The 24,084-nt window shown below is 45.0% G+C and overlaps 1 long non-coding RNA gene across 1 annotated transcript; it reads right to left on the reverse strand.

The window, feature by feature from the left end:
* Positions 1–5,384: 5,384 nt before the first annotated feature.
* On the reverse strand, positions 5,385–19,495 carry LOC142476729 (uncharacterized). The gene is made up of 7 exons (XR_012791939.1): positions 19,324–19,495; positions 17,768–17,879; positions 14,025–14,142; positions 12,970–13,036; positions 11,293–11,403; positions 7,873–7,982; positions 5,385–6,504 (listed from the first exon to the last, which is right to left on the reverse strand). It is a non-coding gene; the product is annotated as an uncharacterized LOC142476729 (long non-coding RNA).
* Between the last annotated feature and the right edge of the window lie 4,589 nt (positions 19,496–24,084).

The raw sequence follows: 24,084 nt of genomic DNA on the forward strand, positions 1-24,084 counted from the left end.
TCGGCGGTGGCCACCCCAGTCCCCCAGCCTTTGGGACCAACGTTAGCGGAGGGCACAGAGGAGCCCAGGGAGGTAAGCCAGGATCAGTTGCAACCACAGGCTGACTTACTGTTCCCCCTTACCGTGTCCCCTTCCCCTGACAATGACATGACTGGGGGGGGGGCAGATTTAGGAGCCCAGTTTAGGGAGGCAGTGAAGGCAGACCCTACCCTGGCCGGCGTGAGACTTCGGGCGTCCGAATCTCAGGCAGGGGAGGGCACTGAGCGCTGCCTATGGCATAAGGGACTCCTATACAGAGAAGAAGGGAACCCGAGAATAGAGAAGGGATTGACCGGTAAGCGACAGCTAGTAGTACCCCAGGGGTACCGACAGCAATTGTTACGGGTAGCTCACTCTATTCCGTTAGCGGGACATCAGGGGGTCACCAGAACGCGAGCCCGGTTATTGCAGCGTTATTTCTGGCCGGGGGCATCCAGGGATGCGGCTGATTTCTGCCGCTCCTGTGATGCCTGCCAGCGAGTAGGTAAGGCGGGCGACCGTGTGAAGGCACCCCTGAGACCCCTACCGATAATAGGGGAACCCTTCCAGAAGGTAGCGATGGACCTGATAGGACCCCTCATGATTCCTAGCAGGTCAGGGAAGCGCTACATCCTCACGGTGGTGGATTTTGCCACCCGGTACCCTGAGGCGGTAGCGCTGGGCACCATAAGTGCCAAGACAGTGGCAGCAGCTTTGCTGAACATTTTTGCTAGGGTAGGTTTCCCTAGTGAGATCCTAACTGATCAGGGGTCGCAGTTCATGAGTGAACTGTTACATTGTCTCTGGGATGCCTGCGGTGTACAGCACCAGCGCACTACCCCTTACCATCCCCAAACAAACGGATTATGTGAGAGGTTTAATGGTACCCTGAAGCAGATGCTTCGGACCTTTATAGAGGCGGAGGGGAAAGACTGGGAGATTCACCTGCAGCACTTGCTGTTTGCATACCGAGAGGTACCGCAAGAATCTACAGGCTTCTCCCCCTTCGAGCTACTATATGGCCGCAGGGTACGTGGACCTCTGGACCTCTTCCGTGAGGGATGGGAGGGGGAGACTACTGCTACTGATGCTTCAGTGATCCAGTATGTAGTAGATCTCAGAGACCGTTTAGAGATGCTTATGGGGGTGGCCCAGGACCACCTCAGGGCTGCTCAGACCAAGCAGAAGCAATGGTATGACCAGCAGGCCCGTAGCAGAGAATTCATCCCAGGACAGCAGGTGCTTGTTCTCAAACCCACTCGGGAGAACAAGCTGATGGCTGCCTGGTCGGGACCGTACCCGGTTATCCGAAAGGTGAATGAGTGCAACTATGTTGTACAGGTAGCGCCTGAGAGGCACAAGACATATCACATTAATATGTTAAAGGAATACAGAGCACCGAGTATGGGAGCAGTAATGGCCATTTGTAGCCCACTGCTGGAGGATCCGGCGAGCAATGCTCTGCCTGATCTCCTAGGGGAGGCAAAGCAAGGAAACACTGTTGAGCAGGTAGAGATCGGGGCACAGTTGAGTGCTAGGCAGAAGGGAGAAGCCAGGGACATGCTAGCTCAGTATAGCGCCCTCTTCACTGACATGCCAGGGACCACACATCTCACCAAACACCCAGTACACACAGGGGACCTGCAGCCTCTGCATAAGCACGCTTATAGAGTGTCAGCAGAGGTCAAGACAAGTATGGAGAGAGAGATTGAGGAGATGCTGACCCTAGGGGTAATTACTCCGTCCCAGAGCCCTTGGGCAAGTCCAGTAGTCCTAGTGCCTAAGAAGGACAAAACCACCCGGTTTTGTGTGGACTACCGGTTGCTCAATGCTGGGACGGTGTCAGATGCTTACCCCATGCCCCGCATGGATGAGTTACTAGATGAACTCGCGGGGGCAAAGTATCTGACCACCATGGATCTGAGCAAAGGCTACTGGCAGATTCCCCTGACCCTGGAGGCTAGGGAGAAGTCAGCATTCATCACTCCAAGTGGCCTCTATGAGTTTTTGGTGATGCCATTTGGGATGAAGAATGCCCCGGCTACCTTCCAACGCCTGGTCAATAGGTTACTGGAAGGGATGCAGAGCTATGCCAGGGCTTACTTAGATGACATTGCTGTCTTTAGTAATTCCTGGGAATCCCACATAGGACATGTAGCTGCGGTGCTGGATAGAATCAGGGAGGCTGGGCTTACCTTAAAACCCACTAAGTGTATGGTAGGTATGGCAGAAGTCCTGTACTTAGGGCACAGGGTGGGTGGAGGGCATTTCAAGCCAGAGCCAGCCAAGGTAGAAGCCATAGTTCAGTGGCCTGTTCCAAAAACCAAGAAACAGGTCATGGCCTTTTTGGGCACCGCAGGGTACTACAGGAAATTTGTCCCACAGTACAGCGCCGTGGCCAAACCCCTGACTGATCTGACTAAGAAGCAACTGCCTGTGCTTATTACCTGGTCTCCTGCCTGTGAAACTGCTTTCCAGGCACTGAAAGCTGCGCTTGCTGAGGCCCCCATCCTGGCTGCCCCAGATTATACCAAGCATTTTCTTATTCAGACTGATGCCTCAGACTTTGGTGTGGGGGCTGTGTTGAGCCAGGTGGGGGACGACGGCAAAGAGCACCCTGTGGTGTATCTCAGTCGCAAACTGCTCCCCAGGGAGGTGGCATATGCCACCATTGAAAAGGAGTGCTTGGCCATTGTGTGGGCACTCAAAAAGCTCCAGCCCTATGTCTATGGGAGGGCTTTCACGGTCATTACCGACCACAATCCCCTGAGCTGGCTACAGAGGGTATCAGGGGAAAATGCCAAACTGCTGAGATGGAGCTTGGCTTTGCAAGAATTTGAATTCACCATTCAGCACAAAAAGGGTAGTGAAAACAGCAATGCTGATGGACTTTCACGCCAGGACTATCCCTCTGAGACTGAATTCATTAATGGTGCCAGCAGTGCCCCACTCCCCGTCAGGGCCAGTGGGCCACAGGACACGCATTAAGAAGGGGAGGTGTAGAGGGAGAGAGGGGGTGGCCCGGTATTAAAGGGGTTGCACCCCATTTGGCCACCCCTGACCGCACCAGGGAGACAAGGGGTTAACTGGGCTGAGGTCCAGAAATGTGATGTAACCCTTGTTATGACATGTAAATGTATTTTCCCCTGTTCCATTGTAATGTCTGGTTACTCAGTGTTTGCATCACACACACACTAGAATCCATCCGGGAGCACAAGGGTTAATAATTCTTTAATGATTATAGCTCTTTGTGTAAGTTTCCCGCCTTTTCGGGCACCATTTTGCAGGTCCCCATTGGCCGCCATTAGGGCTCAATGCATTTCAATAGGAATTTGTGCTGTTTTCGTCCTGTTTCCTGTAGTGACCAGCAGGTGGCGTCCGAGAGGGAGAGCGGCGGTTTCCCATTGAAAGTCAATGGGCTCATTGACTTCAATGGAGATGCCTCGAGGTAACCTAGTTGGCTGCCGTCCAGACCGCAAACCGCAAAGCGGATACAATGTCCTTCAAAAGAGCTAAAATCACTGGGTCAAGTTCAACGTCAATTAGCGGGGAAATAAACTGTTTTAGGGCACCTAGGGATAAAATTCTTTTTGCCCCTAGTTCCTAAGCGTCCCCCCACTCGACCACCACCGGGTCCCCGAATCCTGGACCCCCGATAAGGGTCGAACCAGATAGAGCGGGTCGCGCCATAGGCTTTGCCGGCGGCGGCAGAAACGGCTCAGAAAAATGACTAAGTGAGAAATGCTGAATTTTAGGAATCCATATCTCCGGTTCCGGAGGGTTCAGCGGATCAGGGTTTGGGGTATCTGTAGCCACTGCTCCGGCATCGCTGCAGAACCATCCTTGACCCGCTTGGACCAACCCGACGGAGTATGGACCCCCTTGAAGTTCGGGACTTTTCCCATAAACTTCAATGGCAGAAAACCCCCATTGACTTCAATGGCGGCGATTTACCATTGAAAGTCTATGGCGGAGCTGCCCGTTGTTTTCAATGGGGATTTAGTGACAAGCTGAGATTTCTTTTTCAATGGAGATTTTTGTATTAAAATGATTTAATGTGCATTGGTGTAACTCCGGTTTCTTAGGTCGTAGCAAGTCGCTTTTTGGACCATATGGTGTCCCAGTTCTGGCAATGCGAACTGGGAAGTTTGGACCTGCTAAACCTAACGGAACCGGATATTTTAATACGTTTATGTTTTATGCTTAATAGTGTATCTTAAGGTATGGACAAAGACCCAGAAGAGATTCTTTTGGGCCATAAGGTAGCAGATGGCCCTGGGGACGCCGCTATGTCTAGGATTTAAGTGCTGTTCAAAGAGTTTTATCACCCTCACTGTTTATCCGAAGCCCAAACCAGGGCAGGTCTTAAGTGTTCCAGTTAACACCTTTCAACAAAGGTTTTCCTGCCAGAACTCCAAATGGTAACTGTCTGGCATTCCTGACGTAAATGTGGGGCTTCAGAAATGAGACCCCCAGAGTTCTACTGCGCATGTGCCAACTAGCAGGGGGGCATGGGTCAGAATGCTTTCCCACGTTAGTGAGTGGCTGGAGGTAATTGTAAACCAATCCCCTGTGCTTAAGGTTAAGAATAGAAGGAGAATGGTTTATAAACTGCTGTCCACCCATATATCCTTTGTCTTCGTTTGCTGATATGGTTACCTGATATCACCTGAATGATTTCCTCACTGCTGAAAGAAATGCTACATCATACTTCTCATTCCCCAACCCTTAAGTAAGTGTACTTCTTGTTCGTTACTGTATTATCTGTTGTGTTCACCTATATTCTAAGGAATAAATACAATTTATTATATCTTAAGCCTCGTTCAGTTCAAACCCAATTATTTTTGTGTAATATTAATAAGCCTGTGGAAGCTATCGTCACAAGGAGGTATTATAGTGTGTATTGTGGGGAGAATTAGTGTGTGTGTTGTTTGGGAGTGATATTCGGGAGGATTGTGTGTGCAGAAGGAAGAATGAGTGAGGGGGGAGTAAGGGAGCAGGATTGAATGAGAGGGGGTCATTGAGTGATAGCGGGGAGGGGAGGGAAGAGTGAGGAGAGTGGGTGTAGGAGGGAGCAGTGCAAGAGACCGTCGGGGGCAGAATACATGGTGAGAAGGGAGGCTGCCTAGAAGCATAAAAATCTACTTCACCGCTGTTCTGTACTCTCTTCAATACTCTGTGTTACAGATCTCTCTGGCAAGAAATGGGGTCCAATGGCAAAGACTGCTCTAAATAAGATAGTATAAATGAACACAGAGAGAAATTCCAAAGAGTAACCCAAGAAAATACAAGTGAAATCTAATCGTAAGGTAATTAGTCCCATTAAGTGAAATACATAAAGGAATAGTCCATAAAAAAGCACAAAGGAAAAAAATAGGAGTACTTTATTGTGATGTTACATTTCAGAGAATATAAAATTATAGGAAAACAATTCCACTTTGTTCAGAAAACCAGAAAGTCTTGGTCCCAGGTGGATTGAATTTTTATTGCAAATAAGTTCCTTAATACACAAGTAAAGAATATAGTTACTTATTCTATTCTCTACTGTAAGACGTGCCACATTGCCCAATATTTGGGTACAGTGCCCAGATTGTGACCATGCACTACAGAGGTGAGATTCCCCCAACTCCAATTTGCTACACACTCCAAGAGAGATTATTGTGATCAGAGGTGGAATGAGAGGGGTGAGAAGGGTCGCTGCCCAGGGAGTAGCCTGACAGGGGGTACAGAAATCTCTTTTGGTGCATATATTGCGGAGCTGCATTGATTGACTTGTCAATCAGCTCTGCTGCCTATCCCATTGACATCATGATCCGGCACTGTGATCAGCTGCAGCGCTGACCCAGGTGTGTTAGTGCAGCACTTTACAGGGAGGGAACAGAGGTTGTGGATGACAGATGCTGGGGATAGGCCATGAGTACGGGCCAGAGTAAGGTGGAGACTTTCTGTACTCTGCATACAGGACACTGCATGCATGACAGTGTCTGTGTGTGTGTGTGTGTGTGTGTGTGTGTGTGTGTGTGTGTGTGTGTGTGTGTGTGTGTGTATTCCAAGTGTCAGTGTGCATAAGTAAGTGTGCTCTGTAAGTATGCCTGTGTGGCAGGTATAGGGGGGTGGTTCAGCTGGAGGAACTTATCCAGGCACAAAAGCACATAGATGCCCCAGATTATACCACCCCAAATGCTGATAATATCCTGCTGCACTTTACAGAAGATGATGCAGATGTCAGTGGGTGGTGGGTTCATTAAATCCATCCATCATATCATAGCCACACTGTGCATATGATGTACTGAATCAATCACAGGAAGACATCTCCATGGTAGGGGTAGAAGTTAACAGAATATGTCCAGCACTGTGGTGTGTAGCCCATAAATAATAATTGTGCACATTACAGAACATACTTGCAACTGCAAGATCATTTTGCTGCTTGTAGTGTTTGCTCTTGTCCTGTGCAGTGTTGTCGTAGATCCGTCTCTTCAGTGTTCACTGCAATAAAAGTAAGACATTGCATTAATATTACAGAAGTTTGGGAGCTGAAATCCCACTATGCTGCAGACATTTTCCCTTTGCATAAGATTCTTGTGATTATATCTCAATGATGATCAATAACAACTACATCATAACACAGCCGCTCAATACAAAATATGTATTTGCTATCAATGGTCATGGAGGCCAAACGTCACACAATGTACAGATATACTGCTGCGGCCGAGTTTATTCGAGCATTTGCCCGTTCTTGGCCGCAGCAGTAACCTGGCACGCGCCGGAGGGTGCCGGGCGCACGCCGAAGCAGCGGAGCGCCCTCCGATCGGGGCTTTCTCCCTTCCGCTGCCGGGTCCGTCGGGTCCCCCGGAACCCCCTGCCGCTGTCCCCCACATCGCGGGACACCAGTGCTCCCTCGGGGAGCCCTGGACGCGCGTGCAGGGGGCGCAGGCACCCGATGACGCGTGACCGTGCATCGGTGATGCGCGGCACGCTGAGGGAGTGCGGCTAGCACGCCGGGGCATCCCCCGGCTTGCGGTGCTAGCCGTGCTTCAATAAAACGTGTCGGTAGTGTAGCAAGGATTATTTCTTCCTCTGGTGCATTATGATGGGATGTGTTGTAAGATTCTGCATTATTAGCATCACTGAATCTTTTGGAAACTGAGTAATATTCTATGTTTTAATGCAATATTATGGATGATCAGCCGGTAAAATAAAGCTTACTGTATCTGTAGCCATGCTCTACCCATGATGTGCTGAATCAATGACTGCAGAGTGATTCAGAGTGGTAAACATGACTGGAACTCATCTCTGAATAGAGGACAGAACAGCAGTGCAGAGTAGGAGGTGAATGTATCTCAAATGGAAGACTTAGTAGCTGTGTGGGGAGTAGACAGTACAGACTGATCAAATAAATAGTTAAAGGAGTATCTTCAACATTACTTGGCTTTGTTATCAACATTGAAGTTTCTCTTGTTTTTTCTGTTCTTTAAATCACTACTACTGATGCCATGTGTAACCTGTACTGAGAGATATACTCTACTGGCCTAGATGAAACCATATGATGCAAACAGGATTCATCCCACTCCAGATTCATATGATTGCACCACTTCAACCTTTAATAAAACACATAGAACTACAGCAGTGCGCTACTGCACATGTTCTTGTTATGAATGGTAGTAGATGTGGTCCTTGGGTCAATACTTCATACAGCAGCCACACTCTACTCATGATGTATTGAATCAACAAAAACCTGCATGGTACAGATCACAGGAAGGGTAGAGTAGAGGGGAATATGTCCAATGCGAAACCCTTAGCAGCTGGATTGTGTGGAGTCAACAAAACGACAAATACTAAATGAGAAATATACACATTGCTTATCTGTCTCTGTGTAGTCATTTTCCTCCTCTTCAACTGTCTTTCAAAATTTCTCTTCTGACAGAAAAGAAACACATGGCTTCAATATTCACTGTTCTTCCCTCCTGAAATAAAAGTTACGCATTGCATGGTTATGATCATACATACAATGAACCTTGCGCCAAACCATGTGATCCAAAGTAAATCCACCTCCCTCCCATAGCTGTGTTCCTTCTAGAGCTTCTACCACACAAGTCATTAATGTTCGTGACACTGTACTGCAGTCACAGTCTGCACACAAAGTACTGAATCAATTACATCACACTGAAAAGGCAGTCTACATGATGCAATAGTTAACCATAATAACTCTGTCATGCAAATGACAGGAAAACCTATATGTATATCATTAGGGGAGAGGGGAAAAATAATTAAAAAATAAGTGCGACAAATAAAAACAGATTATAGGAAAGTAAATCCTTGCCCTGGGAACTTTACAATCTAATAGAAATGTTAGAAGACTTAAAGAGAGGCAGCAGTTGGGGGAAGAAGTGCAGTAGATGACAATGCTTGTCCTTAATGGTGGGTACAATTAGTAGAAAGCACATCTTGGGAACAATAGTTGTTAGCAGTGACTGTGGGTGTGGGACAGTAGCCACGAGTCAAAGTTTTTTAAATGCTTGATTTAAGTCGTGAATTTTAAGATTGGTCTTACATGTGGGTGGAAGAGGTTATGTTGGCATATACTGAGTGTGAGGAAGTTTCACATGTACGGTGCAGTGATGGAAAATGGTTTCAGGCAAGTGAGAGAACAGTAGAGGTGAAAGAAGTTTACAGGAGACAGTTATGGTTATAGTGCAAGAGACAAGCAAGGGCATAACGAGAGATCAAAGATGATATGCAAGAAGGAGCAGATTAATGGAGAGCCTTAACAAAAAGGTAAGGAGGAGAACTTTGTAGGTGATACAAAAACTTGATGGGATGCCAGGACAGGGATTTAAGGAGATGAGCAGAGACTGTTGTGGAAGAAAGTGAGATAATTCAAGCAGCAGAGTTTTGCATAGGAGAAAGTTGTGAAGCATGGAGGCCTGTTAGTAGTATGTTAAAATAACCTATAGGATAACAGTATACATTGGAGTTTTAGCAGTAGGTTGAGAGGGGAAAGGGAAGATCTTGGCAATATTACAGAGAAAGAGGCAACACATTTTACCCATAGCCGTGCATGTGAATGGAGATGGAATTGAAGAGCCAAATGTTACTCCTATGCAACATGTTTGATGACAAGATAGATGGTAGTACTGTTTACTGTGATGGAGAAAGGGGATAATATGAGCCCAGTTTTAGACATTAAGTTTAAGGCAGTGGAGTGCCATCCATGAGCATATAGCCAGGAGACAACCCAAGAGTAGGGACTGGATTGCAGGAGTGAGAACAGGGGTGGATAGATTTGTGTGTGCATCATCCGCATAGAGATTATATCTAAGGCCAAAAGCATTGATGAAGTCACCAAATGATAGTATGTAGAGAGAAAGAGAGATCTCAGAACAGAGACCTGATGTATACCCACAGACAGATCAATAGAAGACGAAGACATGTTAGCAACAGAGATGGAGAATGTGTGACAGGAAAGTTATGATGAAAACCAGGATAGAACTTTGTTACTGATACCAAGAGAGAGTTTAGAATATGAAGGAGGAGAGTGATTGAGAGCATCAAACGCAGCCGATAGATCAAGTAGGATTAGTAGGGAAAAACCTTGGGAATTAGCTTTAAGCACAGTCTGTAGAACGTGCTGTACGAAAGGCAGGTTGTAAAGGATCCAGGAGGGCATGTGATTTAAGAATGTTGACACTAGCAATTAGAAGGCAAACAGCATGAGGGATACAGAGCGGTAGTTAGTAAGGCACATAGGGTGTAGTTTGTTTCTGACAAAAGGGTGACCGCTACAGGCTTAAAGTAAGAGGGCAAAAATCCAGAGAATAGGGAGAAATTGAAGATGTGGGTGAGAGTGGGGACTAAGAGATGCAGTAAGGTGTGAGGGGATACGATCTAGAGGGCATGTGGTAGAGGGAGAATAGAAGATGATTAGCTTCCAGCTCTGTAAGAGAAGAAAAGGAGTCAAGTGCAGAAGGAGATTTGGGTAGAAGGAGAGAAGGGGGAAGGGACAGAAGGAATCTCCTTTTGGGTGGCATCCACCTTGCCTCTGAAGTAGTCAAATGCTTGAGGAGAAGTGAAGGAAGGATGGCAAGTGGGAGGAGAAGGTCAGTGGAGGGAGTCAAATACAGAGAAAAAAACAGCGTAAATTAAATTTGAGTGTTGATGAGTGTGGAAAAAAGTAGTGTATTTAGCCCTAGAGAGCAGCTTTATACAGGACAGGAGACATTTTTACTGTAGAAAAATCAAACAAAGTGTGAGATTTCCTCCGTAGGTATTAAGAACAGCGAGTGGAAGTGTGATGAGTGTGTTTGGGAATTTAGCCAAAGGTGTGGGTTAGAGGGATGAGTGTGTCAGAGCCTATAGGGGGCATATAGATAGGAGGATAGCATTGTAAGAGTTAATAAGATTGTTAGTTTAAGCAGAAAGAGAGAGAGAGAAGAGAGAAGAGAGGTTAGAGTAGATGTCAGAGGAGAGTTTAATTAAGCAGAGGCAAATCAGTGGGACAGGTAAGATGCGGTGAGGGGAATGACTGATTGTGACTGATGAGAGCAGAAGAGGTTATGTACAACTAGAGCCTTGTTAGTAAGAGTGGACATTCCAGAGGGCACAGGAGAAGGGAAGAGAAAAGTAAGGAAAGGAATGTGGATTACATTAGATAGGTTAACACTCTTAGTAGGGAGGCCTGATGTGTATATGAGCCGGTCCAAGATTATAAGAGATATCCCCCAACATCAGCGAGCATAGAAGGAGACACAGAGATAGGTGTAGAGAGAGACAGAGATAGGGATATGTAGAGAGAGAAGGGCGTCAAGAGAATGAGACAGATAGGCGTAGAGAGAGGAGACATAGAGAGAGGGGGCTTTGAGAGGGGGCGTAGAGAATGAGGGAAGGTGGAAGAGAATAGGATGTGCAGGAGAGCATTTCATTGAGCAGTGCAGAAATAGCTGCAATAGAGGTCTGTACAAATGGTGCTTTGTGTAGACACATGCAAAGGTAGGGGAAGGAAAGTGTATAGAACATGTGGATAAAAGCAGGAGTGTGGAAGTTAGAGAAATTAGAAAAGTTTTACAGAGCAGTGAGGAAACAGTAAACAGAAAGAACAAGAGAGAGGTTACATTGGGATGACGTGCTGTGGTAGAGAGAAATGCTAGGAGAGAGCCTCCAGATATTAGAGGACATGAATTGAGAGAGCAAATGTATAAATCAAAACCGGAGGGGGAGGTATAGCACGAAAGCTTGCACAGCAGTTGATGAAGATTATAGTCTTAAAGTTGCGTGTACCTGTCAGGGCACTCAAGAAGGTCAATGCTCACAAGTGCAGAGTTCATGAAGAAATGCTGAATCCAGTTCCCCTCCAATTTAATTTTAATATAACTTTTTCATTCTTCATTACTGCAAAAAGCAAACAAAACAAAACCACATTGCATTACTATTTTCAAAATGGATTGAATGACATATTCAACAGTAACTGTGTGATGCCAATATTGCCTTCTCACTCGTAGGCCAGTACGGTCAGGTACCCAGTACTGATAAAACAATAAGTGCCCGTACTAAGTACCAATATGAATTATAAGGAAATGTAAAATCTCCAGGTCTCTCTCCATCTCTGCAACAGATATATGGATAAGCCCATATTAAGGCATCACGTGACCGGAGCCGTCACTGACTGGGTATACGCAAAGATGCAGGGAGATGCAAAGAAAGGGAGGGAGAGAGACAGGGAGAAGATGGGAAACGGAGGGAGGCACGGATGGCAGGCCTCTCTCTTTCACTGGTGCATGCAAGGAGCTGGTCCCAACATCCACAAAGTGTGTGTGTATTATTGGTTGTGTTTTATGGCGGTAGGAGGATAGTGTGTATATTGTGTGTGTGTGGGAGTATTATATTGTGTGTAGGGTATTATAGTGTGTATATTATGTTGAGGTGCAGAGGAGAGTGTTAGATTGGGTATCTTGTGTTAGGGGGTATTGTGTATATTGTGTTTAAGACTATAATATTATTGGGGAGATTATTATTGAGGAGGTATTAAAGTGTGTATTGTGGGGAGTATTAGTGTATGTATTATTTGTGGGTGACAGATGCTGTGGGTAGGCCAAGAGTACGGGCCAGACTAAGGTGGAGACTTTCTGTACTCTGCATACAGGACTCTACATGCACTGCAGAGGTGAAATTCCCCCAACTCCAATTTGCTACACTCTCCAAGAGAGAATATTGTGATCAGAGGTGGAAGATGAGCAGGGTCACTGCCCAGGGAGTAGCCTGTCAGGGGGCATGGAAATCTCTTTTGGTGCGTATGTTGCCACGTGGCATTGATTGACCGGTCAATTAGCACTGCTTCCTATCACAGTGACATGATCCGGTGCTGTGATCGGTTGCAGCGCTGACCAAGGTGTGTTAGTGCAGCAATTTACAGGGAGGGAACAGAGGTTGTGGGTGACAGATGCTGGGGGTAGGCCAAGAGTACGGGCCAGAGCAAGGTGGAGATATTCTGTACTCTGCATGCCCATCCTGCATGCCCAGGACTCTGCATGCATGCCAGTGGCTGTGGGGTGTGTGTGTGTAGGTATGCCAAGTGTCAGTGTGCATAAGTAAGTGTGCTGTGTGTGTAAGTAAGTTTACCTGTGTGGCAGGAGGTGTAGGGGGGTGGGGGGCGGGGGGCGGTTCAGCTGGAGGACTTTACCCAGCACAAAAGCACATAGATGCCTCTGATTATATCACCCCAAATGCTGATAATATCCTGCTGTAGATGCACTTTACAGAAGATGATACAGATGTCATCAGTGTTTGGTGGGTTCATTAAATCAATCCATCATATAATAGCCACACTGTGCATATGATGTACTGAATCAGTAACACCAATCACAGGAAGACATCTCCATGGTAGGGGTAGTGTTGAAGTTAACAAAATATGTCCAGCACTGTGGTGTGGAGCCCATACATAATAATTGTGCACATTACCAGAACAACATATTGTCAACTGCATGATCATTTTGCTGTTGTAGTAGATCCGTCTCTTCGGTGTTCACTGCAATAAAAGTAAGACATTGCATTAATATTACAGAAGTTTGGGGGCTGAAATCCCACTATGCTAATGACAGTTTCCCTTTGCATAAGATTCTTGTGATTATATCTCAATGATGATCAATAACAACTACATCATAACACAGCTGCTCTATACAGAATATGTATTTGCCATCAATGGTCATGGAGGCAATATGTCACACAATGTACATATATAGCAAGGATTATTTCTTCCTCTGGTGTATTATGATGGGAGGGTGAGATTCTGCATTATCAGCATCAGTAAATCTGTAGGAAACTGAGTGATATTCTATTTTTTGATGCAATATTAGGGTAAAATAAAGCTTGCTGTATCTATAGCCATGCTCTACCCATGATGTGCTGAATCAATGACTGCAGAGCGATTTAGAGTGGTAAACATGACTTGAACTCATCTCTGAATAGAGGGTAGCACAGTAGTGCAGAGTAGAAGGTGAATGTATCTCAAATGGAAACCCTTAGCAGCTGTGTGGGGAGTAGACAGTACAGACTGACCAAGTAAATAGTAAAAAGTAGTAACTTCAACATTACTTGGTTTTGTTCTCCACTCCTGTTTTTCTGTTCTTTAAATCACTAATACTGATGCCATATGTAACCTGTACTGAGAGTTATATACTCTACTGGCCTAGATCAAATTAAATGATGCAAACAGGATCCCTCCCACTCAAGATTCATATGATTGCACCACCTCAACCTTTCATAGCAATAACATAGAACTGCAGCAGTGCGCTACTGCACATGTTCTTGTTATGAATGGTAGTAGATGTGGTCCTTGGGTCAGTACTTCATACTGTAGCCACACTCTATTCATGATGTATTGAATCAACAAAAATCTGCATGGTACAGATCACAGGAAGGGGTGGAGTAGAGGTGAATATGTCCAATGCGAAACCCTTAGCAGCCGGATTTTTTGGAGTCAATAAAACGACAAATACTAAATGAGAAATATACACATTGCTTATCTGTCTCTGTGTAGTCATTTTCCTCCTCTTCAACTGTCCTTCAATTTTCTATTTTGCAAGAAAATGAACACATGGCTTCAATATTCACTTCTGTTCTGCAGTCTTTCCTCTTGAAATAAAAAAGTTAAGCATTGCATTATTATTATTATAATTATTATTGACGATACATACAATGAACCTTGCTCCAAACCATGTGATACAAAGCAAATCCACCTCCCTCCCACAGCTGTGCTCCTTCTAGAGCTTCTACCACACAAGTTATTCATGTCAGTGAAACTGTACTGCAGTCCCGGTCTGCACACAATCTACTGAATCAATGACATCACACTGTGTCACACAATGTCATGCTAACGACAGGAAACAATCTTTGTATATATCTTTGTATATATAATAATAATAATAATAATAATAAAAAAAATAAGACAGGACAGACACTCCTACATTGCAATCAATAGAAAATAACTGGGACAGGCACTTCAAGGATGCATACGGTCCCGGATAAACTGTAGCTACCTATACACGTGTGCCTTGTCTCTAGACTCTGCATATATCTCTATTTATATACCACCCATTGTGTACTCAGCGCTTTACAAGAGAGACCAAAAAGTACAGGAAATTATTATACAATAAGTTCAACAAACAAAAACAGACAATAGGAAAGTAAATCCCTGTCCTGGGTAGTTTACAATCTAAGAGAAATGTAAGGAGACTTACAGAGAGACAACAGGTGGGGGAACAAGTGCAGTAGATGACAATGCTTGTCCTTAATGGTGGGTACTTGTAGTATAAAGCACTTCTTGGGAACAATAGTTAGTGACTGAATGAGTGACAGTAGCAACGAGTAAAAGCTATTGAAATGCTTCATTTAAGTTGTGAATTTTAAGGTTGATCTTAAATGTGGGTGGAAGAGGGTATGTTGGCATATACTGAGTGTGTGTGAGTTTCACAGGTAAATTGATGGGAAAGGGTTTCAGGCAAGAGAGCGAGTGCGCAGTAGAGGTGTAAGAAGTATAATGGAGACAGTTATTAGTAGAGCTTAGGAGACGAGGAAGGGCATAACGAGACCAAAGATGATATGTAGGAAGGAGCAGATGAATAGAGAATAGTGTTGGACTGGGTCCTCAACTATAAAAAAAGGGTAACGGGTACCCGGCCAAAATGAAAGGTTCTACCCGGTCGGGTACACGGTTTGGCACTTACCTTCCGGGTGGCAGTGACATCTAGGATCAGCAGCAGTCCTGTGACGGTGGCAGCATCTGTGGTGTCTTCAGCCGGCGGGGGAGCTGCAGGCTCACAGACACAGCTTACCTGCTTCGGTGCTGTGGAAGTGATTCCTGCAGCTCCCCCCGCCAGGTGAAGACACCTCTGATGCTGCCAACATCAGAGGACTGCTGCTGCTGATCCTAGATGTCTTAGGAAAGGTAAGTATAAAAGATTATTTCCAGCTGCCCTGACATTACCCGACGCCGGGTATTACCCGGCCAAGTCCACTTCTCAGTGGCCGGTTTCGAGTAATGTCCGGGTAGCTGGAAATGTGTCGGGTAACGCCGGGTACTCGGTACACCACTAATAGAGAACCTTAACAAAAAGGTAAGGAGGAGAACTTTGTAGGTGATCTGAAACTTGATGGGAAGCAAGGAGAGGGATTTAAGGAGGAGGAGATGAGCAGATACTGTTGTGGGAGAAAGGGAAATTATTCAAGCAGCAGAGTTTTGGATAGATTGCAAATGAGAAAGTTGTGAAGCAGGGAGCCCTGTTAGCAGTATGTTAACCCATACGATAAGGGCATGCATTGGCGTTTTAGCAGTAGATTGACAGAGAAAAGGGCACATCTTGGAAATATTACAGAGAAAGAATCAACAAACTTTAGCCAGTGTCGTGAATGAAGATGGAAAGGGAAGAGTCAAATGTTACTCCTAGGCAATGTGCTTTCATGACAGGATGATGGTAGTACTGTTTACTGCGATGGAGAAAGGTGATATTAGGCCAGATTTAGGGGGAAATATGAGGAGCTCAGTTTTAGACATTAGGTTTAAGGCAGAAGAGTGTCATCCATGGAGGATATAGCCAGGAGGCCACCCGAAACTAGGAACTAAATTGCAGGAGTGACGGTAGGGTGGATAGGTGTGTGTATCATCTGCATAGAGATGATATCAAGGGCCAAAATAGTTGATAAGGTCAACTAGTGATAGTATGTAGTGAGAGAGGTCCCAGAACAGAGTCCTGAGGTATACCAACAGACAAAACAACAGGAGACAAAGACACGTTAGCAACAGAGATGGAGAATGTGTGATGGAGAAGTATGATGAAAACCAGGATATAAGTTTGCTGCGGATACGAAGAAAGAGTTTAGAATATGAATGAGAAGAGTGATTGACAGTATCAAAAGCAGAAGAGAGATCAAGCAGGATTAGTAAGTAAAATGGACCTTGGGAATTTTCTTTATGTACATAATTGGTTACATTGGGAAAGGCAGATTGTGAAGGGCCCAGAGGAGCATGTGATTTAAGAATGTTGATCAAACGGGAGATCACAAGACGTTCTAGCAATTAGGAGGCAAATGGTAGGACGGATACAGGGCGATAGTTAGAAATTCACACAAGGTCAAGGTTATTTTTGAGAATAGGGGTGACCACTGCATGCTTAAAAGGAAGAGTTGAAAGAGCCAAAGGATATGGAGGAATTGAAGATGTGGGTGAGAGTGAGAGTGAGAATATAGGATTGAGAGGGCATGTGGTAGAGGGAGAAGAGAAGATCAGGTTCCAGCTTTGTGACAGGAGAAAAGGAGTCAAGAGTGCAATGAGATCTAGATAGAAAAAGAGAGAGGGGGAAGGGAGAGAACGAATCTACTTGTGGATGGCATCCACCTTGCCTCAAGTGAGCAAAGGCTTGAGGAGAAATAAAGGATGGATGTTAAGTGGGAGGAGAAAGTCAGTGGTGGGACTCAAATACATAGAAGACAGTGTGAATGAAATTGGAGTGTTGATGAGTGAGGAAAAAGTAGTGTTTGACCTTAAAAAAAGGAGCAGAGTTTTACAGAACAGGACAAAGGTTTAGTGTAGAAAATCAGACTGTGAGATTTCCTCCATAGGTGTTAAGAGCAGCAGTGTGATGTGATGAAGTGTGATGAGAGCGTGCTTGTGAATTTAACCAATGCATGGGTTAGGCTGCGTCTATAGTAAGCACGCAACAGAAGGCAAAGTTAGCGCATGCCTGTCGCTCCAGCAATCCCTGCACTGAGGTCCGAGGCGACGGGGAGGCCCTGCATCGCTCGCACGCACTGTGGACGACCAAGCGTGTGCCCATGATAATCACGGCCTTAGAGGGATGAGTGTGTCAGAGCCTAGAAGGGGCATATAGATGATGGAGGAGGAGGGAGGAGGAGATGATAGCATTGTAAGAGTTAACAAGATAGTTAGTTTAAGCAGAAAGTGAGGAGAGGTTAGAGATAAGGGTAGATGTCAGAGGAGAGAGTTCAATTAAGCTGAGGTATCGAGTAGGACAGGGGTGAGGGGAATGAGAAGTGGTGGATGATGAGAGCAGAAGAGGTCATGTACAAATAGACCATGTTAGTCGTAGAGCAGACATTCCAGAGGGCACGTGAGAAGGGAAGAGTAAAGTGAGACAAGGAATGTGGATTACATTAGATGGGTTAATACGCTTAGCAGGGAGGTGGAGAGAGAGGCAAGAGGCAGAGGGTGGTGTAGGGGTAGAGGAAGAGATGTTGCATGTACCTTGTCAGAACATTAAAGAACGTCAATTCACACTGGTGCAGAGTTGATGATGAAATGCTGAATCCAGTTCACGTCCAATTCAATTTTAACAGAAATGTTTCATTCTTCATTACTGAAAAAAAAGAAAAGTAAAAAACATTTCATTACTATTTTCAAAATGGATTGAATTCCCCCAACAATGACTATGTGTTACCAATATATCCCTCTCAGTCCCACTGCAGCATATACTGTACCAGTGTGAAAGTAGGAAGGTACACAGTACCGGTAAAACAATACGTGCCGGTACTATGCACCATATGAATTATAAGGGGATGTAAATCTCCCAGTCTCTCTCCATATCCGCAACAGAGCGGGCTCCGGTCAGTGGCATGGATGCCCATATATGGGTATGCTCATATTTGGGCATCCCATGTCACTGACCGGAGCCGGCTCTGAGTATAGGGATATATGCGGAGACGCAGAGGTGCAAGGAAATGGGAGGAGGCACGGTGAGAAACAGGGAGAGACCACAGGAAGATAGAGGGCAACAACTTCCACAAGGTACTTGTATGGGTATAATTGTTTGTATTTTGTGCAGAGGGGGTAATTTCAGATAAAATACAATTCTCCACCCTCTACGAAACAATTCCACTTTGTTCAGTAAGCCAGAAAGTCTTGGTCCCATGTGGACTGAATTTAATGCAAATAAGGTCCTTAATACACAAGTAAAGAATAAAGTTACTTATTCTCTACTGTAAGAAGTGCCACATTGCCCACTATTTGGGTCCTGTGCCCAGATTGTGACCATGCATGGCAGAGGTGAGATTCCCCCAACTCCAATTTGCTACACTCTCCAAGAGAGATAATTGTGATCAGAGGTGGAACTAGGGGAGGGTGTGAGCAGGGTCACTGCCCAGGGAGTAACCTGACTGGGGGCACGGAAATCTCATTTAGTGCATATGTTGCGGCACTGCATTGATTGACCGGTCAATCTGCACTGCTGCCTGTCACAGTGACATCCTGATCGGGCACTGTGATCAGCTATAGCACTGACCCAGGTGAGATAGTTCAGCACTTTACAAGGAGGGAACAGATGTTGTGGGTGACAGATGCTGGGGGTAGGCCAAGACTGTTGGCCAGAGTAACGTGGAGACTTACTGCACTCTGCATGCCCATCCTCTCCCTGACATCAGGGGAAGGAAGTGGCCCTGGGGTGTGTGTAGGTATGCCAGATGTCAGTGTATGCATAAGTAAGTATGCCTGTGTAGTGGGAGGTGTAGGGGCGTTAAGCTGGAGGACTTAAAACAGGCACAAAAGCACATAGATACCTCTGATTATACCGCACCAAATGCTGATAATATCATGCTGTAGCTGCACTTTACAGAAGATGATGCAGATGTCATCATTGGTTGGTGGGTTCATTAAATCAATCCATCATATCATAACCACACTGTGCATATGATGTACTGAATCAGTAACACCAGGAAGACATCTCCATGTTAGGAGTAGAGTTGAAGTTAACAGAATATGTCCAGCACTGTGGTGTGTAGCCCATAAATAATAATTGTGCACATTACCAGAACAACATACTGTCAACTGCAAGATCATTTTGCTGCTTGTAGCGTATGCTCATCCTGTACAGTGTTGTAGTAGATCCGTCTCTTCAGTGTTCACTGCAACAAAAGTAAGACATTGCATTAATATTACAGACGTTTGGGGGCTGAAATCTCACTTCGCTGCGGACAATTTCCCTTTGCATAAGATTCTTGTGATTATGTCAATGATGATCAATAACTGCATCATAACACAGCCGCTCTATACAGAAGATGTACTTGCTCTCATTGGTCATTGAGGTAATACGTCACACAATGTACAGATATAGCAAGGATTATTTCTCCCACTTGTGCATTATGGCATTATGATGGGAAATGTTGTGAGATTCTGCATTATCAGCATCACTGAATCTTTTGGAAATTAAGTGATATTCTATGTTTTAATGCAATATTATGGGTGATCAGCCGGTAAAATAATAATAGCTTGCTGTATCTGTAGCCATGCTCTACCCATGATGTGCTGAACCAATGACTGCAGAGAGATTCAGAGTGCTAAACATGACTGGAACGCATCTCTGAATAATGGGCAGCAAAGCAGTGCAGAATAGGAGGTGAAAGTATTTAAAATGGAAGATCCTTAGCAGCTGTGTGGAGAGTAGACAGTACAGACTGACCAAGTAAATGGTAAAAGGAGTAACTTCAACATTACTTGGCTTTGTTCTCCACATTGAAGCTTTCCTCCTCTTTAAATCACTAATACTGATGCCATGTGTAACCTGTACTGAGAGTTATATAATCTACTGGCCTAGATGAAACCATATGATGCAAACAGGATCCATCCCACTCCAGATTCATAGAATTGAACCACCTCAACCTTTCATAACAATCACATAGAACTGCAGCTGTGCGCTACTGCACATGTTCTTGTTATGAATGGTAGTAGATGTGGTCCTTGGGTCTTTACTTCATACTGTAGCCACCCTCTACTCATGATGTATTGAATCAACGAAAACTTGCATGGTTCAGATCACAGGAAGGGGTAGAGTAGAGATGAAAATATTCAATGTGAAACCCGTAGCAGCCGGATTGTGTGGAGTCAATAAAACGACAAATACTAAATGGTAAATGAGAAATATACACATTGCTTATCTGTCTCTGTGTAGTAATTTTCCTTCTCTTCAACTGTCCTTCAAATTTTCTCTTTTGCAAGAAAAGGAACACATGGCTTCAATATTCACTTCTGTTCTGCAGTCATCCCTCCTGAAATAAAAGTTAAGCATTGCATTGTTATTATGATAATACATACAATAAACCTTGCTCCAAACCATTTGATGCAAAGCAAATCCACCTCCCACCCACAGCTGTGCTCCTTCTAGAGCATGCATGTCAAACTCCAGTCCTCGAGGGTCCCAAACAGGCCAGGTTTTCAGTAGGGATATCCTGAAAACCTGGCCTGTTTGCTGCCCTCGAGGACTGGAGTTTGACATCCTTGTTCTTGAGCTTCTACCACGCAAGTCATCCATGTGAGTGACACTGTACTGCAGTCCTGGTCTGCACACACTCTACTGAATCAATGACATCACACTGTAAAGGCAATCTACAAGATGTATTAGTTGTCCACACTTCCGAAATGTTACTTTTATGTCCAAATCACTTATTCCCATGACCTGATATTTGTATTTGTTATTTATAGGATTGTCACAAAGAGTTGATGAGGTCACCAAATGATAGTATGTAGAGAGAAAGAGAGATCTCAGAACAGAGCCCTGATGTATACCCACAGACAGATCAATAGAAGACGAAGACATGTTAGCAACAGAGATGGACAATGTGTGACAGGAAAGTTATGATGAAAACCAGGATAGAACTGTGTTACGGATACCAAGAGAGAGTTTAGAATATGAAGGAGGAGAGTGATTGAGAGCATCAAACGCAGCAGATAGATCAAGTAGGATTAGTAGGGAAAAGTGACCTTGGGAATTTGCTTTAAGCACAGTCTGTAGAACGAGCTGTACGAAAGGCAGGTTGTAAAGGATCCAGGAGGGCATGTGATTTAAGAATGTTGACATTCTAGCAATTAGGAGACAAACAGCAGGAGGGATACAGGGCGGTAGTTAGTAAGGCACATAGGGTGTAGGTTGTTTCTGAGAAAAGGGTGACCACTACAGGCTTAAAGTAAGAGGGTAAAGAGCCAGAGAATAGGGAGGAATTGAAGATGTGGGTGAGAGTGGGGACTAAGAGATGCAGTAAGGTGTGAGGGGATACGATCTAGAGGGCATGTGGTAGAGGGAGAAGAGAAGATGATTAGCTTCCAGCTCTGTAAGAGAAGAAAAGGAGTCAAATGCAGAAGGAGAATTAGGTAGAAGGAGAGAAGGGGGAAGGGACAGAAGGAATCTCCTTGTGGGTGGCATCCACCTTGCCTCTGAAGTAGTCAAATGCTTGAGGAGAAGTGAAGGAAGGATGGCAAGTGTGAGGAGAAGGTTAGTGGAGGGAGTCAAATACAGGGAAAAAAAGACAGCGTAAATTAAATTTGAGTGTTGATGAATGTGAAAAAAAAGTAGTGTGGTTTGGCCCCAGAGAGCAGCTTTATACAGGACTGGAGACATTTTTACTGTAGAAAAATCAAATATCAATTGTGTGATTTCCTTCATAGGCATTAAGAACAGCGAGTGGAAGTGTGATGAACATGTTTGGGAATTTAGCCAAGGGTGTGGGCTAGAGGGACAAGTGTGTCAGAGCCTAGAGGGGGCATATAGATAGGAGGATAGCATTGTAAGAGTTAATAAGATTGTTAGTTTAAGCGGAAAGAGAGAGAGAGCAGAGAGGTTAGAGTAGATGTCAGAGGAGAGTTTAATTAAGCAGAGGCAAATCAGTGGGACAGGTAAGATGGGGTGAGGGGAATGACTGATTGTGAATGATGAGAGCAGAAGAGGTCATGTACAACTAGAGCCTTGTTAGTCAGAGAACGGACATTCCAGATGGCATAGGAGAAGGGAAGAGAAAAGTAAGGAAAGGAATGTGGATTACATTAGATAGGTTAACACTCTTAGCAGGGAGGCAGAGGCAGGGAGGCCCGATGTGTATATGAGCAGGTTCAAGATTATAAGAGATATCCCACACTTCAGCAAACATAGAAGGAGACACAGAGATAGGTGTAGAGAGAGACAGAGATAGCTCTATGTAGAGAGAGAGGGACGTAGAGAGAATGAGACAGATAGGCGCAGAGAGAGGGGGCGCAGAGAGAGGAGGCGCCAAAAGAGGGGGCGCAGAGAGAGGGGGCACAGAGAATAGGATATTAAAGAGTGCTTTTCATTGAGCAGTGCAGAAATAGCTGCAATAGAGGTCTGTACAAATGGTGCAGTGTGTAGACACATGCAAAGGTAGGGGAAGGAAAGAGGAGAACATGTGGATAAAAGCAGGAGTGTGGAAGTTAGAGAAATTAGAAAAGTTTAACAGAGGAGTGAGGAAACAGCAAGCAGAAAGAACAAGAGAGAGGTTACATTGGGATGACGTTCTGTGGTAAAGAGAAAATGCTAGGAGAGAGCTTTCAAATATTAGAGGACATGAATTGAGGGAGCAAATGTATAAATCAAAACCTGAGGGGGAGGTATAGCACGAAAGCTTGCACAGCAGATTATAGTCTTAATGTTGCGTGTACCTGTCAGGGTATTCAAGAAGTTAAATTCTCACAAGTGCAGAGTTCATGATGAAATGCTGAATCTAGTCCCCCTCCAATTTAATTTTAATATAACTTTTCCATTCTTCATTACTGCAAAAAGCAAACAAAACAAAACCACATTGCATTACTATTTTCAAAATGGATTGAATGGCATATTCAACAGTGACTGTGTGATGCCAATATTCCCCACTCACTCGTAGTGAAGCACATATTGTACTAGTGTTGAAAGTAGGCCGGTAGAGTCAGGTACGCAGTACTGATAAAACAATAAGTGCCCGTCGTAAGTACCAGCTCCGCAACAGTGCGGGCATCACATTAGTGACGTGGATGAACATATATGGATAAGCCCATATTAAGGCATCACGTGACCAGAGCCGTCACTGACTGGGTATACGTAAAGACGCAGGGAGATGCAAGGAAAGGGAGGGAGAGAGACAGGGAGAAGATGTGAAACGGAGGAAGGCACGGATGGAGGGAGTTCTTCCGAGCTTCTGCGGGCCTCTCTCTTTCACTGGTGCATGCCGGGAGCTGGTCCCAACATCCACAAAGTGTGTGTGTATTATTGGTTGTATTTTATGGGGGTAGGAGGGTAGTGTGTATATTGTGTGTGTGGGAGTATTATATTGTGTGTAGAGGTGCAGAGGAGAGTACTAGATTGTGTATCTTGTGTAAGGGTGTTGTGTATATTGTGTTTGGAGCTATAATATTATTGGGGAGATTAGTATTGAGGAGGTATTATAGTGTGTATTGTGGGGAGTATTAGTGTGTGTATTGTTTGTGGGTGACAGATGCTGGGGGTATGCAGCAATCCCTGCACTGAGGTCCGAGGCGGCTCTGCATCGCTCGCACGCACTGTGGATGACCAAGCATGTGCCCATGATAATCATGGCCTTACAGGGATGAGTGTGTCAGAGCCTAGAAGGGGCATATATATGATGGAGGAGGGAGGAGGAGGGAGGAGGAGGAGATGATAGCATTGTAAAAGTTAACAAGATAGTTAGTTTAAGCAGAAAGTGAGGAGAGGTTAGAGATAAGGGTAGATGTCAGAGGAGAGAGTTCAATTAAGCTGAGGTATCGAGTAGGACAGGGGTGAGGGGAATGAGAGG

This window comes from Ascaphus truei, unplaced genomic scaffold (assembly GCF_040206685.1).
Source record: "Ascaphus truei isolate aAscTru1 unplaced genomic scaffold, aAscTru1.hap1 HAP1_SCAFFOLD_1665, whole genome shotgun sequence".
NCBI classification, from domain to species: Eukaryota; Metazoa; Chordata; class Amphibia; order Anura; family Ascaphidae; genus Ascaphus; species Ascaphus truei.